The 18,614-nt window shown below is 29.3% G+C and overlaps 1 protein-coding gene across 3 annotated transcripts in view; it reads left to right on the top strand.

Moving 5' to 3' along the window:
* LOC129958574 (atrial natriuretic peptide-converting enzyme-like) overlaps positions 1 to 18,614 on the top strand; it is a 676,434-nt gene that overhangs the window by 603,507 nt on the left and 54,313 nt on the right. The window lies entirely within an intron of this gene.

The following is an 18,614-nucleotide window of genomic DNA, read 5'->3' as shown; positions in this document are numbered from 1 at the left end:
ATATTTATCAACATCTCGAACCTGAATTTTCTAATGCCTACAGAATTTTCTCCTTGCTTTACAATAAGAATAATAATACTTTAACTATCCCATACTAATGAGATTTCTATAGACATCGAAAAAAAATCGAGATATAAGTTTCTTTACTTTATCTTTTCTTGCCGCAAAATCTTTAGATAAACTTTTTTGCATAAATATTTATATAAAACTTTTGTGCCTAGTTCAGGAAAGTAATAATCTAATTTTAATATTAAATATCTATTCATCAAATGCAAATAATGCTTTTAAAATAATTATTCATTAAATAAACTTGCCTCTCTCAAGGTATTAAAGTTTCTAACTTTATAAAGTTTCGAAATTCTTTTGAAAGCAATATAAATGGATTTCTATTAAGAATTCTATAATGTATTTTACGTAAACTTTATAACATTCCTTCACTTCTAAATATTTAATTCTTTCGAAAATGTAACCATTTCTAAGACTCTTTGTTGAGGTAAATAAATATACATTTTGTGGGGAATTTTAAGCCTCAAATTGTCATCGTGATTTTGTCTTAACCAAAAGAATAGTTTTCGCAGAAGATAAGTATGAAACCAGAGATAAAATCCAAGCAAGTAGTAATTGTAAAATGAATAATATTAAAATAATAAAGGCAAAAACAAGGTCATCATACAATTTTTTAAATTCCTGAAATGGGCATATTTGCTTTGCTGTTTCCCTTGAAAGAATCTTTTAAATCAAAATATTACATAAACTTAATAATATAAACTTAATTTTAATAGAAATATTAAACTACCTAACAGTTTATGCTGAACTTCATAAGCTCATTTTTTAATTTATATTTTGTTGCTTGGTAAAATTTTGTATCCTATCCTTGAGAAAAAAATTAAAATTTCGCTTCAGTTCAGGTATTTATTTTTCCTTTTTTTATGTTGCAACTAATGTCATAACAAGTTCATATCATCAACTATTCTTTTTTTTTCCTTGGCAAATCTACTGTTCCTCACCATTGTAACAAAGTTTGATGGAAGGACGACAATTTTCTTTCTTCCTTTCTATCCGAATCTAAGACATTATTTATGAGTGCTTCATTTTTCCCTTCAAGAATTCAATACCTTCTTTCAAAACCTTTCATTGCTTAGTTTGTGGTTTCTTCTTTCTATGCGAGATTTTGATGCAAAATTGACTGCCCACCATATTGAACGCTCTCATCATTCTCACAAAAGAATATCGTCTTTGATTAGAAAGCACCCATGTACCTTACAGAGAATCTATTTTTACTATCTATCTTATATTAATGGAATGCTGTATTTCTATTTCTCATCGCATTCCTTTTTTTTTTTTTTCGTCCAATATCATTTACTTTTCTAGATTGGACGAGAAACGCTATATGAGCTCTTTTTAATTCTTTATAACGTTTTCAGATCGTTTTGTTCTTAGCTTATATTAAACAATTCAGTTTATTCATGTTACTTTTTATCTATAAATTTTTAATTACTCCAATAAATATAAATAATCTTAAATTATTTTACCTAATCCCATTATGTTTGTTGTTAACTATATGCTTGGAACAATTTAGCCAGAGATTACTTCGGGGGCATATAACCAAAACGAACAGAAAACAAGACCTTTAAAAAAAAGGATAATATTTTTATTCATCTTGTTCAGCATGACTTGTTTCATGTTTCTAAAAATGGAGTTTTGTATCGGTTTTTCATTCACATACTGGTATATTAGAGTTTTGAAAGTTTGTACTCTAATGTTTACTCAATAACAAAGCCCTGTTTTGATATTTTCCAAACTAAATTATCCGTTAATAGGTTTATGTAGTTAGAGCTTGATTCCATTACGAGTGGCGCAACCTGGTGGCAAACTTGTGAGAAAAAGGATTTCGAAAATCTGTAGTATTTTTAATAATGAAATATAAAAATTCAGGATTAAAAAGCAGGAAAGGATTAAAATAAAAAACAATTCTGCTTTTAAGAATTCATAAAATTATTTTTTAAACTCATAAAAGTGTATTTTTAAATTCACAAAAGTGTGTTTTTAAATTCATAAAAGTGTGTTTTTAAATTCATAAAAATGTGGTTTGAAAGTGTTTGTTTTTTTACTTTAATTTCTGGTTTATTATTTGTAAAATACTAAAAACAAAGAAACAAAAATAGAGAGATTTCTAACATTACTTGATCTCCACACCTGAAAAACGATAGTTGTGATGCGAGTTTGATTTCTCCCCCGATAAAAATTCCATTTTCGTCCTGATCTCCTCATTAGGAAAATTGAAAAATAAAATACCAAAAGCGAGTTTGCCACAAATGGCTCGAAATCACCTCTGCGATCTGATATTTCTCATCATGAAAAGTAGAACACGGAAAAGACAAGAACAAATCTAGCTATAACGATAACGGGTTGGATTATTTTCTTTGATTAAACAATAATTAGATTAAAATTTATTCAGCGATGATATATGCTATTTTCTTCCGTCATAAATTGTTTTATGGGAAGATTTAGAACGATTAAGCTATTTTCAAGACAAAGAGAAACATGACAAATGCGAGAATGTGATAAATGAACCTGCGTGCTTAATATTTATTTTGTGACTCCATTTATTTTAGATTTATTTCTAGTTATTAATTTTCATCCATTTCAATTATTAGAGTGCAAATGGTTTGAAGTGTATTTCATTTTCTCTTCTTGTATTTAAGAACATAATCTGTTATATTAATGAGAACTGTAAAATTGTTCTTTTTGGCAAAAAATAATTGAGATTTATTTTGGCATTTATTTACCAAAACAGTTAAGGGAAAATGTTGCATTTACAATCAGTACAAGTTTAATAACCTTTAGTCAACTAAAGATAAAATGTGGGGTGTGTGTTTTTTTTCATAATATACAAGTAATAACTTATACATAATATACAAGTAAGACACAGTTTTGGATGATGGTTAAATAAAATATTGAACGAATTTCATATATTTAGACGCATTGCATATATGTATCAGAATAATTAATGTAATTATTCCACCTGAACTTATATCGTTATTACACTTATCATTTGGTTTTAAAGATTGAATCATAAGTTATAGTCCATTGCTTATTGTCTCCTTTATCCATTTATCAATGCATAAAATTTCTCAAACTTCTTAAAACTTTATTCTTCAAAGAGATTATTTTTAGCATAATAATCTATATAATTCCAATCTATATATAGATTATATAGATTGGAACTATATAGAGAATATAACTATATAAAATCTATATAGAGAATATATATCAAATTATTTATTAAGTGAACAAAATTTTCACAATCTCAAAAGATTTCTATACACTCATGGGTGGTGTTGAGAAATACAACTAAACACTTTTAATTAAATTACAAATATTGCTCATTATAGAACATAAATCTTTAATGATATTTCATATATCAATCGACATCTATTTCACTAAAATAAGAGTAAGATGAAAGACGTAGGAAAAAATGTTTATTTTTTAGGAAGCAACATGTGCAAACATAGAACATTTTCGAATTAAAAAAAATAATAATGCTATTCAAAAAGAAAATCAGCAGCTAACCAATAAATTTTTATTTCACCAAAATAGGGATAAGATGAAAGGTGTGGGACAAAATGTTTCTTTTTTACTAAGCAATATATGTAAACATAGAACAAGTTTCAAATTAAAAAAAATAATACGACTTAAAAAGAAAATCAGCATCAACAACTGAAAAGAATAACTAAAAGAAAAGCATAATTAACAAAGAACTCTGAAAAGAGCTCTTCCTATTCACTTCGTATCTTTACTATGAGGAGTAAAATCGTCCAGAAGTGATAAACGCGGGTTTCTAAAACAAACAATAATCCTTTTTAATTAATCTTTGTTCAAGATTTTTTTTATATTTTTATAATAATTATCGAGCCATTTGGTATATGGCAGTCTGGTAGCAGAATCAATTGCATAGTTTGTAGAATTCATGCTTAAACAAACTGATCTCTCATGTATAAAAAGTCATTAAATAATCTCAATTGATCACAAGTTAAAAATTATATGGGGGCTTCGAATAATGAAATTTACATTGAAGTGTTATAAAAAGGAATAAACTAAAAAATTAAGGATGTATTCTATAAATATTCTATAAATTTTACTTTTATTTTAAAATTTGTGTGTTCATAACTCCTAACCTAACAGCCACTAGTTTTGCAAGAAATTTTATACATTCATAACCAATTGGTCCAATACTACATCTGTATATGTTCATGGTAGTAATTAAGTTCATATATAACAAACAAAAACCGATACAACATATATAGTACTTTAAAAAGCAACACACTTACGTATAGTCATAGCCAATGTGATACAGATTTATTCAAAACAAATGAATCGATTTCAAAAGCTTATAAATTCATTATAAATAAGAGTAGCTTTAATACAGAAGGAAAAATTTTGTTAGCGTACGCTAATGCATTAATTAGTGCGTAATGAACGTTGGCGCGTATGTGACTTGATTGGCGAAAATAAACAGTAGGGTCGAAGAACGGAGTAGAACGAAAAAATCAGTTTTTGATTTTTAATTTGTAATAGTGCGAAAAAGTTGCCTTTCGGTGTAGATAAAATAAATTATAAATATGAAAAATATTGGAGTAGGTCTTGAGGTGCCGCAAAGACATTAAAGTTTCAAAAAATTGAAATTTTTGCTACATTTTTAAGTTTTTTTACGAAACAATCAACTTTTGATTTTTAATTTGTAATAGCGCGGAAAAGTTGCCTTTTGGTATAGATAAGATAAATAAATATAAAAAAATATTGAAGTATATCTTGAGGTGCCGCAAGGACGTTAAAGTGTCATAAAAAACACAATTTTTGCAACTTTTTTAAGGATTTCTGCGTGCCTCGATTATAAAATAAAAAGTTTTAAATAGCGTTGTCATATGAATGGAAATATAAAAACAGTTTTGGTATGGCACTAGCCTGAAACTGAATCGTCTCCGGAGCGGTTGTTATTGAGGTAAGGCGAAGATTTGTCTGCGTTCGGTGATAAGGCCAGACCTGGTTTTAAATCAGTAGCTTTGTGGAGTTCAGTTGAGTTGGCGTCTCCTCTCCGTCTATTGTGTAACTGATTTGTTAGTTAGTATGCTTGTGTGCTTTGCTATGAGTAAAAATGCTCAGTCTAAATTAGTGAAGACAAGACAAATGTCAGAGCGTTCTATTTTTGGGAAATTTAGTGATTTGGTTGAACTCCCTACTTACGAATCTTTTATGAAGTGCTACTGTTATATTAGGCATAACCTCGAAACTGCTTCAGAGAAGAATCCTTCTGTGAATGAAATATGTGACACTTTAGTCCCATAATAGAACAAATATGATCAATATGCTTCTACTCCCGTTGCTTCTAGCAAAAGAATTTCACAAATGATAAAAGCTTATCATGCTAAATACAGGAATTTATTAAATTCTAAAAGTAGAAAATATTTATATAAGTTTTGATTCCAACCTAGTAGAAGTTAGAGAAAAAGCTAAACGTTTATTTAATGTTGCTGACTTCCATAAAAGAAAAAAAAAAGTGCCAGTTATGAAACAAAAGTTTCTAAACGATCAACGTTCTAACAGGAAAATGGTTGTAGGTATTTCTAAACTATGAATGTTTTAACAGGAAAATGTTTGTAGGTAATATTGCTTCCACAAGCGCTTTGAGGAAGAAAGAAGCAAGAAAAAGTAAAGAACTACAGAGAATAATTAAGTTTAATCAAGAACAAACAAAAATACTAGTGTATCAGAAACGATTACTAGCGACAATGGTAACTCTGAAGAACAACAGTGTTCTTTACAAAAAGAGGCAAACTAACCTGATCCATCAAATAGACAAGAAGAGATAAAGCTACAAGATGCCTGTATGGTTTAATATTAGGTTAAAACCTTTATGTGCTTATGGTTCCAAATATCGTTTTAACCTTATCTCAGATTTACTCTATAGCTCTGACGATCTCAAGAAGTTTATAGACCAGGTTATTCAAAGAAAGGGGCTCTTAGCTGCTTCAGAAAATATCCTTTTGTCCATGCTAAATAGTGAACGTAAAATTAAAAGAGGACTTGGTTTACGAACGTGTTTTAAATGAAAGAATAGAAAGAAAAGACAGGGTGAGGAAGTTTAATGTTCCAAAGATAAACAAAGGATTACATCGACATTATCTCATGGCTTGAAAATGACATAACTGAACCTCCCGTGTTAAAACATGTTTCCAGTGGCTCTCTGAATTACTTTATACGGAAGACATCTGAAACTAAACCAAATAGTATATGGAACTCGGTTATCGACTTTCCCCGGCTTCCTTATCTCACGCAAGCCGTGGAAAGAGCTGTGAAACTGGTGGCCGAATCAGCTCAAAATGTCTATGGTTCAATCGCAAGAGAAGAATACATAGGAGCGATAATTGAATCACGTGGGAATATGCCAAAATTTAATTAAAAGAGTTTAATGTAGCAATGAAGTAGAAACAAACATTTTGCAACTGTAACATTTGTAATCATTAAGGATACAGAAGTAAGAAACGCAAAATTTGACATAAAAAATATTTTATATTTATTATACTTTGTAATTAATAATTTTTCCAGTTGTAATGCCTATATATGTATTTAAAATCGCCTTTCATAACATTATAGGAACAAAAAATTCATAAAAATATTTTATCAAAGTTTATAATTTTTCAATTTTTTTATAAACTTTAAGCTCTTTACGACACTTCGAGATATTATTGTATTGCAACCAAATTTTTTAAATTTTTTTTAATCTAAAAACTAACTTTCCCCCACTATTACCAAACCAAAATCTAAGAATAATTTTTAAAGACCCAATTTAAAAATTTCCATTTATTCAATTGTTTTAAAAATTTCAAGCTCTTTTCGGTACCTCAAGATAATATAATATTGCAACCAAATTTAAAAAAATTGTTTTTGAACCTAAAAGGCAATTTTTCCACACTATTACTAAACTAAAATCTAAAAAAAATTTTAAAGGCCCATTTTAAAAATTTCAATTTTTTTTTTCAATTTTTTTACAAATTTGAAACTCTTTAAGCTCTTCATTTCAAGCGCACCTCAAGATAATGTAATATTTCAACCAAATTTTTAAAAATTATTTTTTATCTGAAATGCAGCTTTTCCGCACTATTACCAAACTGAAATCTTTAAAAAAAATTAAGGCCATTTTCGTACCACCCTAATGGACAGTATCCAATTGGTAGTCTATTTCACTTCAGAAACTGTGAATCATATTGCAGCCAATGATATACGTTATATAGCCATATGCACGCTCACAAATGGCTATATAATCTCTTAAAAGTGCATTTTGTGTCCTCAATTCATTCTCAAATTCATTCGTCTCAAGGCATCTGCCTTAACGTCTCTTTTTTGCATTCATCAGTGAACGAATTGAATGCATGCATAGAAAAGATGTCACAAGGTATTGAAATGGCTACCACTTGAATATTACTCGTGTGATTAAAATAATCATAGATGAGAATTTGTAAGTACGCAAATAAGGCTTTAAGCTTTTTTCTGTATTATATTCAAACTGTTTGGTCGTATCTTTGCTAAATAGAAAGTTAAAGCCATCGGTGTAATGAACCGATATAGAATGAATATAGGGTAAATAACCCTATATAATGAATATAGATTTCTCGCACTTCATTATTTTTTTCAATAGATGACTGAAAATATTAAATAGCATCAATGCTTCGAGGAAATATGCTTTCCCGATTTATATGTAGGACTTGCTTTCGATCATTATATAGAGTCATGTTATAGAGTCAAATGTTAGTACAGTTTATATAAACTGTACTAACATTTCTGGAAAGTATTCGATTTTGCTGCAGAAGTCAAATTCCTGATATAAACTAGAAAAGAAGAAAAATCTTATTTAATCTTTGCAAGACTAAAACAATTACAAATAGTGCTAGGAATTTTTAGAAATATAAAATAAAACTTATTACTAACATATTTGGTACTTTCATAAAATAGATTTTTGCTACGAATTCTAGTAAAGAATCTGTCATCTTCTCAGAAAAATACTAGTTCTCTTATAAGAGATATTTCCAGAAATCCCTCAGTTATTATCTTTATATTTCTAACAATAAACCAATTTATAAGACATTCAATATTTGATTTACGAATTCTTCCCATACTTGCAAAGAGAAATATTCGTTTGCCAAACACTTGAAAAATAGACAACTCATCGAGATATTGATGCCATTTCTTATTTTCAATCTGTTCTAAACCACAAATAAAACCCTTTTAAAGTATTATTTTGAGAAAAATATCATTCTCAGTTTTTACTGTATCTGGTTTGTATCAAAATTCTACAAATTGTTATTTATGTTTCAATTTTAGCTGAAGTTCATTCAATTGCCTACTAAAGTATAGAATATATAAAAGTATTTTCTGTTTCAAAATGACTCTTCTGGACTAAAAAAAAAAGCACATCAGGATATCTATTTGAGAGTTTTAGTTCCATTTCTGCTTTCTCAAAAAAGTAACACACTACTTCTTACGCGATATTTTATTTCTTTCGTCAGATTTTGTGACATTTACTGTCATTTCGTAGAATTTGACTGCATATTTTTCTCATTTAAGCACACATGCTCGAAGAAGATAAAACAGGAAAATAGTTCTGACTGCAGAACGAACTTTGAATTCTAGAAAAATAGTAAAGTTTTCCAGATTCAATATATATTATTTTTTCTTTTGAAATTTGTCATAAGAAGTGAAAAATATAAGGAGTTTGTTTATCTAAAACTTCCATTGACTAAACGAAAAAACTCGAAAGGAACCGTAGCAGCGTTCTCTAAAAAATTTTATATTGTATATTTCGTTTCGTATATTGCCAAAAATATGAAAGTTTTTGCATTAACTTTTTTTTCATCAGAATCTTTATACTTATTTTTAAATATTTCATTAATGAAAAACATAAGTGGAGGATTGTTAAATATATGTATGAAATTATCTTTGTTTAACTTATTTAAAAGGTTAGAACCTTACAATTTCATCAAAAACATATAGTTCTGCTTGAGTATTTTTTTAGATATTTTCTGAAAATATGAATAATTTTTTTAAAATATGGAAATAGGTTAAAGAATATATTTTATAAAAAATATGGAAATATTTTATAGAATAATATATATTTTATAAAAAATATGGAAATATTTTATAGAATAATATATATTTTGTAAAAAGAAGGGAAATATTTTATAGAATATATTTTGTAAAAAAATATCGAAATATTTTATAGAATATGATATATTTTATAAAACATATGTAAAAATGTTTATTAAAATGCAAAATATTTTATATAAAGAGACAGTAGAGGTGTTTTTTTAATGTAAGTAATCTTTCTTTAATGTAAGTTTTTTTATACGAAATGAAACTATATAAAGAAACAGAATTTTATAAAAATTAAGTGTTGATTTTTTTCATTCAAATGATAAGAATAGTTTATATTTGAACAAAAAGAAGCATATACGTTAGTTTTGTATTTTTATAGCTAATAAAAAGATATTACTCAGTGATTACAAAGTTATAAGTCAAGAAAAGTCAAAGTTATAAGTCAATAAATAACATATAAATGTAAACATTTGCTTTTAAAAACGAATAAAAAAAATATGAAAATGATAAATTTAAATTTAGTTATTGAGTTGCATAGCCGCAATTTACTCGTCTTAATACCCAAATTATATTTATATTGAAGCGTGTTTTACAAAAGTCCACTGTGTTTGAAAGTCAATCTATCTTTTTCATGTGTTCTACACATGGAATCTATCTAATCTTTTTTTTACGTGCGTTTCCATGTCTAATGATTGTAAAGTAAATCTCTACTTCAGCTGACTAGTTGAACTTCACAATTTCAGTTTTCTTTAAATAAATTTACAAATAAAACCAGTTTAGAAATTTATAAGAAGTTCAGTTAAATTTCAATCTGTGAATATTGAAATTTTTCTTTGTCTATGATCTTTTACTGAAAAAAAAATCCAAAGGTTTTATCAAAAATAGTTAAAACTCTCTCACATTGAAACGACAAAACAAAATATTTATTCATTTCCTTAGTAAATTCTGCTCCAGTTTATCCATATAAAACAACTAAAACACATTCAATTGAAAACGTTACTGGACTTTTTAAAAGGGAAATGTAATAGCAAAACAAGGAAACTTTTATGGTCTTGTAAATGCTTTACAACTTTTAAAACTCCCTCTTACTCCTTCTCTCAGCCGAAATACTGGCTTCTTATTTCAGATGGAAAAGTTCTTTCTCTAAAATTACATCACATTTTCGAACATCGATAGCTTTGAACTGAAAACTTGCCTTTCACCATAGTATATAATTTGCATTTCCTATTTTATAAGCATCATACGCGATGGAAGTTTGGGAATTTGCATTTCAAATATCTGACTCAAAAAAACTCCCACTCTGCGCGTATTATACGCATGTTCATCCTTTGGGCTTTTATAAGAAGAGCCAATGTATATTTTAACTTTCGTGTACCTATTTTTTTTTCTTTTTTTCTCGCTTTCTTAAAGCTGAAATGCATGTTTTTACATATATCGAAGGTGCAGTTTCCAGATATCTGAATCAAAATGCTCTCCTACGTTTCTTCAATTATCAAATATGTTGACAATCATAAGCTGTCACGTATTTCAGTTTTAGAGATGAATATTTTATGCTTTAGATTTATTTTTACTTTAAGAATTTTATTCGGGCGTATTTTGAGGCTCAGATATATTTTTAAATGAGCCGTCTGCCAGTAGTAACACTTTCTTGAATATAACAGCTTATTTGAGTTATTATTATTTGTCACTGTTATAAAGCTTCTATGAATTTCCACTTGCTATAAACTATAGTAATATGACTTTTTAATCGGAATATAACGTATTAATATTTGTTAAAATTATCTTAAATGCTAACTATGCCCATTTGTGTCCTACAAATTCTATAGAATGTTTAAGACAGAAATATTTATTAAACATCATTTTTTTAATATAATCTTTTCTTTTAACGCTTTCACGATGAAATTAGTTTCTTCTTCTTTAAATAATTATCTTCTTGACACCAGAATTGTATCTTTAGGATTAAAAACAATTGCTATAGAAGCATAAAAAGTTATTTTCTGTCAATCAAAGCCAATTCCCTTTTTCTAACAATTATTTCGTATCGATAAATTTTTATCCTTTAGTATTTTTTAAACAATTAAAAGTAATCACAAAAAATGTATATAATAATTTAAAATTATTCCGTCTCTTTTAAGTGCTAAAAAAATTCAAACGCCATTTTTCCCTTTAAAATGTTAAATCAACAATGCTTTTTAATATAGCAAAAATGAGAATTGCCTTCTAGTCCTCTTAGTTATTCAAAAGAGCATGTAAAGAAATGACTAATGACAACATTTCTGGAACTCGATTGAAGTTTTTTTAAGTTTTTTTCAACATTTTCGCTTTTGGCACTTTCAATTTTTAACACTTTTAATCCTGAAGCGGGAAACAATAAAATATTAGTATATTTTATTACACATTCAAATATTAGTATGTGTTTTTATATAATTTTGTATAGTCTTTTCAATAACGTTTCTCTTCTTTTCTATTATGAATTGCTCTCCGGGATAAATAAAATTGATAACGAATCGCTGTAGCTTTGCTTTTTGATTTAGTCATAAAAGCCACTACCTTTATGTTAATCTTCTGAAATATAAATAACTAATATTACCATGAAATATTCGTTTAATAATTTAATGTAATTAAAAAATTCAAAAGGCCGGCATCCTGGCATAGGGGTAACACGTCTTCCCCCTGATCTGGGCGTCACCGTTCGGACATGGTTGTTCTTCTTCTGCGTTCTATCTGTGAGGTATGTGAATGTGCTCCCTTGTAAAAAGGGGTTGTACAAGCGAGTGTGACGCTTGAAGTAGCTAAGTCATACTCTTGGCCCTAGTTGGCGCTACTGAAAAAACAAGAGACGCTCACTCGGCTTAAATCGCTGACAGATAACTGTCAGCGGGCTTGTAAAGTGTCATAAGTCACAACACAACAAAATGATTCAATATAATTTACTTCACTTCTTTATATATTTGTCTTGAAGCAAAATAAAATAAAGGATCGATTGCAATAATTAGCATTTTATTTAATTCTTAAGTTTTTGTATATTTTTTACGTCATTTACAAAAAGTTAATATATTGCTTCACTTCTAGCAAGAATTTCTTTTCGAATGAAAAAATAAAGAATGAATAATTGAATCTTTCCCATTTTATTTAGTCATAAAATTTAAACACTTTCTATCCCTTTATCTTCCAACAAATAAATAATTAAATGGAGTCGATTCCATCACCTTACCATTCCTCAAAGGGGCTTAGAATGCAGCTCAGAATACTTGAATGCCAAGCAAATTATTAATTAAACGAGAAACTAATTACAGTTACATTCTAAATTCATAGCTCGGTTCGGTAAAAATTTTACAGGATTACATCATTTTCCTATTAGTTTTTAATACATACAGAAGAAACTAGTGTAATTACTGTTAAATTAGCCTAATGACTCCTACAAGAATTCTTTAATTTAATAATAAATTAATTATTCATTTCAAAGTAATACATTAATTAACAATAAGTTTATAGAACTTTTATAGCATTTTAAACACTTTTATTTAACATCTCATTTCTTGTTTGTAAGTCATATCACTGACTCTCCGACCTTCCCGAAGGCACACGGATAAAGAATACTGAATGACCGGACCGCCGTAATAGCAACACTGGCGGGAACTGTGGTTGAGTCCTTAGGGCCGTCACCGGCCACGGTACAACCCTTCCTTAAGGAAGTGCGTCCAGTCATCGATGGGAAGAGAAAAGGTCCCCCACCTATTTATGTACCCACCAGGGTGGCGAGATCCAACCATCATACCGGAAGCATCTCATCCTCATTTCGAGGTGCCAACCCGGGGGTTGTTTCTTATTTGCGAAGATGAGATTTTATAATCGATTTTACAGTAACTTCCTGATTTGCAAGCGTTCCGATATTTTGTAATGTTGTTTTATTCAAGTATTGCAATAAAATATTTAATATTGGTAGAGCTTAGTTATCCCTCTATTCGTCGGAATTAAATTTTACTAATAAAACTAAATTGTAAAAAAAGTGATAATTTTTTTTTAATTCTCTTACTATTAAAATTAGAAAATAGTTGTTTCGTCAAAAATCTAGGGAAGGGACAAAAACATAAAAGCGTGAGAAACTGGGGAAACTGGCATTTAATTCCGATGACAATACGTTATTTTAATATTTGCGGAACTTAATTATCATCTAATTAATAATTAATTTTTTTGTTTCGTTCCAGTGAAGAAACCTGATTTTGAAATTGAGAAACAATATATCTCAAAATTTAAAAGCAAAAAAACTGTAAATAATTATTAATAAAAATAAAAAAAAAGAATCATCTTTAGTCCACTAATAAAGATATGTTTTCAAAAACGATTTTTAAATTAAATTTATTCTGTTCTCGTTAACGCAATTTAAAAATTCTGGTGAGTGCAGAAATCGGATTAATTACACGTTTTTATTATTCCAGTTCAAGAAACACTTCATCAGATGGCGATAATCACCCCTCTTTTGATTTTCATTTCTTGCTTCTTTATTTTACTAATCCTATCTATCAGAGTAATTACAATTTTTTATTGTATCAGTTCAGCAAACATGACATAAATCTGTAATAGTTACATTCTCTTCAGATCGTGAATTCTTGTTTATTTGCGTTACTAATTCCGTCGTTACTCTCAATAAAATTGTGCTGATTAGACACTCTCAAGGTAACCATTATTCCATGTTAATTACTTCGTAATCTCTTTGTTCACTAAAATCTCTAGCGATTTGCATACCTCATTGCTTAATACGCATTAATTACAGAGCCACCTGGGCAGGAACCGCCCACATTTCTTTAAAAGAAAGATCTTCTGCCTAAAATTCTTCAGGCTTTCAACTTGTATTTAATGGTCTATTTCGCTATGATAAAATCTTTACAGAGACTTTGAGGCTTTGTTTCAGATTAAATGGAGTGAATATGGTTAAGGTCATTAACACTTGATACAAAAGAAGATTCGTTGACTTCTTTGTTTCGTCTAAGTAACTCTTTTCGAAGTTGCAACCATTTGTTGGTATTATCTATAGCAATAAAACTGAAAACTTTGACGATCGAAAAATCACAGACAGAGTAATTTGAATGATAAATGATTTCCTATGCTGATACAGACTAAAGCTTCATCAGAGTAATTCGTCTTAAATCAAAGCAAGTTTGTTTCAAATCTGTTTCTACTATCTTTTATTCGAAGTACACAAAGTGAAAGTTGTGTAACCATTAAAAAATCTGACATCGAGTATTTCAAAAACCTATGTATTCTTCTTATTCTTGAGTTCAATAAAATTGTGTGTGGGCATGGGGGCAGTCTGTGCAATTCAACTGCGCTGGTGACATATTTGCTTTCTATCGGCAGTTTATTGCTATATAAAAAAAAATGTAGTCTCACAACACTCAACCAACTAGGAAAATGAAATTTCAACTGCGGTCATGACACTAAAATTATAGGGTTTTATAAAATTTTGGATTCTATCGCTCGCCTGGAGAATGCCAAAATGTAAATTGGTTTCTTGGGCATAAGACGAATTTGAAACAAAATACCCCCAAACTATGAAAGTATATGAGAATATCGAGGAACCGCTAATTCCTTTCACTGATTCTAATTCCTTTCCGCTGATTCTAATTCACATGCCGCTAATTCCTTTCACTGATTCTCACAGTTTTGTAACAATTATGATTTCAATTTAGAGGAAAATCAAATGTCTGTACTTTTATGGCCGTACAAATTAATCAAAATAATTGATAGCATATAGTTACATTAAAAGTCTCCAGGACTAATTCTATAGAATACCAACAGATGACAGTCAAGGATGCAATAATTTGCGACCACCAGATGCAGCTATGGGTACAATAATTTGCAACCATAGTGAAACGTTATCTTAATAAAGTTTCAACTAAGTGTAGGAGTCATCGTGCCTGTACTCGTTGTTATTGTCAGGAATTGTTCTCTTCGTCAAGGATATGTCTTTCAAAAACCTACAAACTACCGCATAAATGATCCCAAGACCCATTATCCCTTCAAACTGAACAGTGTGACTTAATTTGTCTGATCTCTATTAGATTAATCACAGAACTATTTAATTCTCGAAAGGTAAATGTCTCAGCTCTGGTCCTTCAATAGTAACATGAAGTCAATTCGACTCCTGCCTTAAGATTAGTCCATTTCGAAAATACTGATAATTTTATGAACAATAGATCTTAGCAAGAACATTTTTTATTTATTGAAATCCTTTTTTATGTATATACAGGGTGATCACGAATTCATGGTATAAATTTTAAGGATTCGCGTAGGACACTGCAACAATCATTTTCTGTGTAGAAATATATGGACGTAAGTGATACAGAATGGCTCTAGCACAGGAAATATGAGATGAAAGGAAAGAAAAATGGAGTTAATGGAATGAAAGACAATGGAGAATAGAAGCGATGGATTGAGCGTGGCAAACGAGTCCCTTGGAAATTCCGGTCTCCCGATTTATACAGTCTCGATTTCTTTTATGGGCACTTCTGAAGAGTCTTGTTTATGTGACTCCATCTGACTCAGATGAGCATCTTTTGCAAGGATATCAGTAATTCTGCACGTTTGCGTAAGATACCTGAAATCTTTGAACGTGTTCTCAAATCGCTTTAACAGCACTGTCAAGTATATATCACTGTTGGAGGACGCAATTTTGAACCGTTTTTTAAATATTGAGCATGTCAACGACACTGCAAATAAACACTGAGTCTTTCGTTTCATCTTATATTTCCTGTTCCTGTACTTCAATGTGTCACTTGCTGCCATGCATTTCTATACAATATATGATTGTAACAGTGTCCTGTACCTGCAAGTTTTAACCATGAATTCGGAATATATCACACTGCATATTAAAAAGTTATGTTTCTAATTACTCCATAAATAAGCTACAGCATCAGAAGAATGTTCAAGTACCAAATGCCAAGCGTAGCATCCAGGGTCGACTTGTTTATTGTTTTAACCAATTCGCTTTTGATTTTGTTTTTTGTTTTCTTTTTCTTTGTTAATTTTGCTGACCACACTTGTTATGTAAAAATCCCTAGTGAAACAGAAATCGCAGGCAATATACGACTCTGGTCCCTGATCATCAACTGGTTTAAAGCCACTAGATAGAATGGCTTGGAAGGGAGAATTTCTCCTCTCTCTGCAGCAATAGGATCTCATTTGGAGTTTGAAAGAAGGGGAAGAGGAAAAGTCAGTTTGTCGTTCCCATTCTGTTATTAATGCATACATGTATTTTAATGAATTAGATATCGCCTCAGCTTACTCAGATTTACTAGAAAACTTCTAATCTAGAATAATAACAATCACCGTAAGAAGAAAGACGTACTAATAATATCACTTACATTTCTTGATTCTAGGACATTTCATGTTCAAATTTTAAATACCTGGAATTCATCTAATATACAGGTAGCAAACGAAATTGTTTAGGCTGCAGTTTCTTCTTATATCTGCTTAATACAAAAATTAACTACTCTTATTCATTTCAGGTTTAAAAAAATTGCATTTATTGTTTGAGAAAAGGCGGATTTTTTCAATCATAAGTATGTAGGTAAATCTACGAGATAAAAAGAAGGCTCTTCGAATTCTTTATGCGTTGCTTCATATATCTAATTATCTATCAGCATTTAAAAGAATTCCATATTACATCTCTAAGTATTTTATCTTAAACAATGGAGAAAACTCTATTTATCATTAAGTTTTCTTATGTTTCAAGCAATATGGATACAATTTAAGCCTCAGAAATTCGATATAATATAGTGATGTACAAATAATATACCAGTTATTATGTTTTATGAGGAACTGATGTAATTTAGATTATCTCAGTATTCTGATCTTCTTGATCTTTGAAGTCTATACAATTCAATATAATGTGATGTATTTTTATTGACCGCCGTTACAAGTCTAAAGAAGATAGGAAACTATGTAAATATTTGAATTGTATTATTGTGCGTGAAAATTATTTTTTATTTGTAAATAGTAAAAGAAATATAATTTTTTTTTATAAATCTACAAAATTTACAAACACACACAGACAATTTGGTTAAAGAAAATAGCATGGTGGAGGGATTCCATCGTTTCCAGCCGAAAGCATTCAGCGTTAGCTCAAGGGTTGCGCACAGGGAAAAAGTCGACCTCAGGATGCAGGTCTCCCGTTCAACTGCTTGTCTTCCGTAAAACGCCACAAGGGGACGCTCACTGATCGAGGGGATATATATATATATATATATAGAGAGAGAGAGAGAGAGAGAGAGAGAGAGAGAGAGAGAGAAAGAGAGAGAGAGAGAGAGAGAGAGAGAGAGAGAGAGAAAGAGAGAGAGAGAGAGAAAGAGAGAGAGAGAGAGAGAGAGAGAGAGAGAGAGAGAATTATAATTGTTTATCTATAGATTTTCAATTATTAAATAAAAGACAATTTTATTTTATTGTTTATTGTCGAAAATTTAAATAGAAGATTAGTTTTTGATTTCTGAAGGGCAAATGGTAGAATAAATCGAAATGACTTTAAATGGCTTGGATTTTGGTATCTTTAACTATGGACTCATTAGAGGTCGTTAAAACAAATTTTGGATTTAGAGGTGTAAAAAATTTTTGCCAGTTTCTTCAGTATTATTTAACATAAATAATTAAAAAGCAACTTTTTTACTGAATGCCAATGTTATATTTAGTTTATTTTTGTGTTTGTTTACTTTCATTTTTCTGATTCCTGCAATTATGCGCATTTAGAAATGAAACCAACGTTTTTCAAAGAAAATGAACCGTCTTTATTGCTCAAATAAAAACTGAATGTCATTATTTTGATTGATACTAGTTTCAAATTAATATTAAATTAATTACGACGTAATTCACATTAACTGTAGAAATTCACATAACAGAAACACAGGATACTAAAGAGGTTGTTAACTAATAATTAATAAAAGTTTAGTCTTAGCTTCCAATTAATTCATATTTTAATTAGTTTCAAATTAATTTAGTTATATACTTATATTTCGACAGTATTTCTTACAATTAACATCATTTTTAATCATTACAGCACCTTTTTATTTATATTCAATTTATTTACACGAAACCGAAAATCGATTAGGTATAGATATAGATTTTATGATGTTATATATTTCTTTAAAAGTAAATAAATCTGTTACGTTAACAGTAAATATTTATATAACCTAAACACGGAACACTAAAAAGGTTGTTAGCTATCAATTAATAAAAGTTTAGTCTTAGATATTATATATATTTAGTCTTAGATACACTTTCATTAATTGTTCGCATCGCAGCTTAAGTTAACTCGCCATAATTCGCACCATACTAAAGTTCTGCTGTGACTTATTGTGCGATGCCCTTGTCCTTGTTGTCGAGCGCGTGCAACTGAAACAGATACATATATTTCCAATAAACTTCAAAATTTCATTGACCATTTTTATGCTTTTAAGTATTTTTTGTCTAGT

The sequence above is a fragment of the Argiope bruennichi genome, chromosome X1, assembly GCF_947563725.1.
Source record: "Argiope bruennichi chromosome X1, qqArgBrue1.1, whole genome shotgun sequence".
In the NCBI taxonomy this organism is placed as follows: Eukaryota; Metazoa; Arthropoda; class Arachnida; order Araneae; family Araneidae; genus Argiope; species Argiope bruennichi.
The sequence above is the reverse complement of the archived record's forward strand: the minus strand, read 5'-3'. Positions and strand labels throughout refer to the sequence as shown.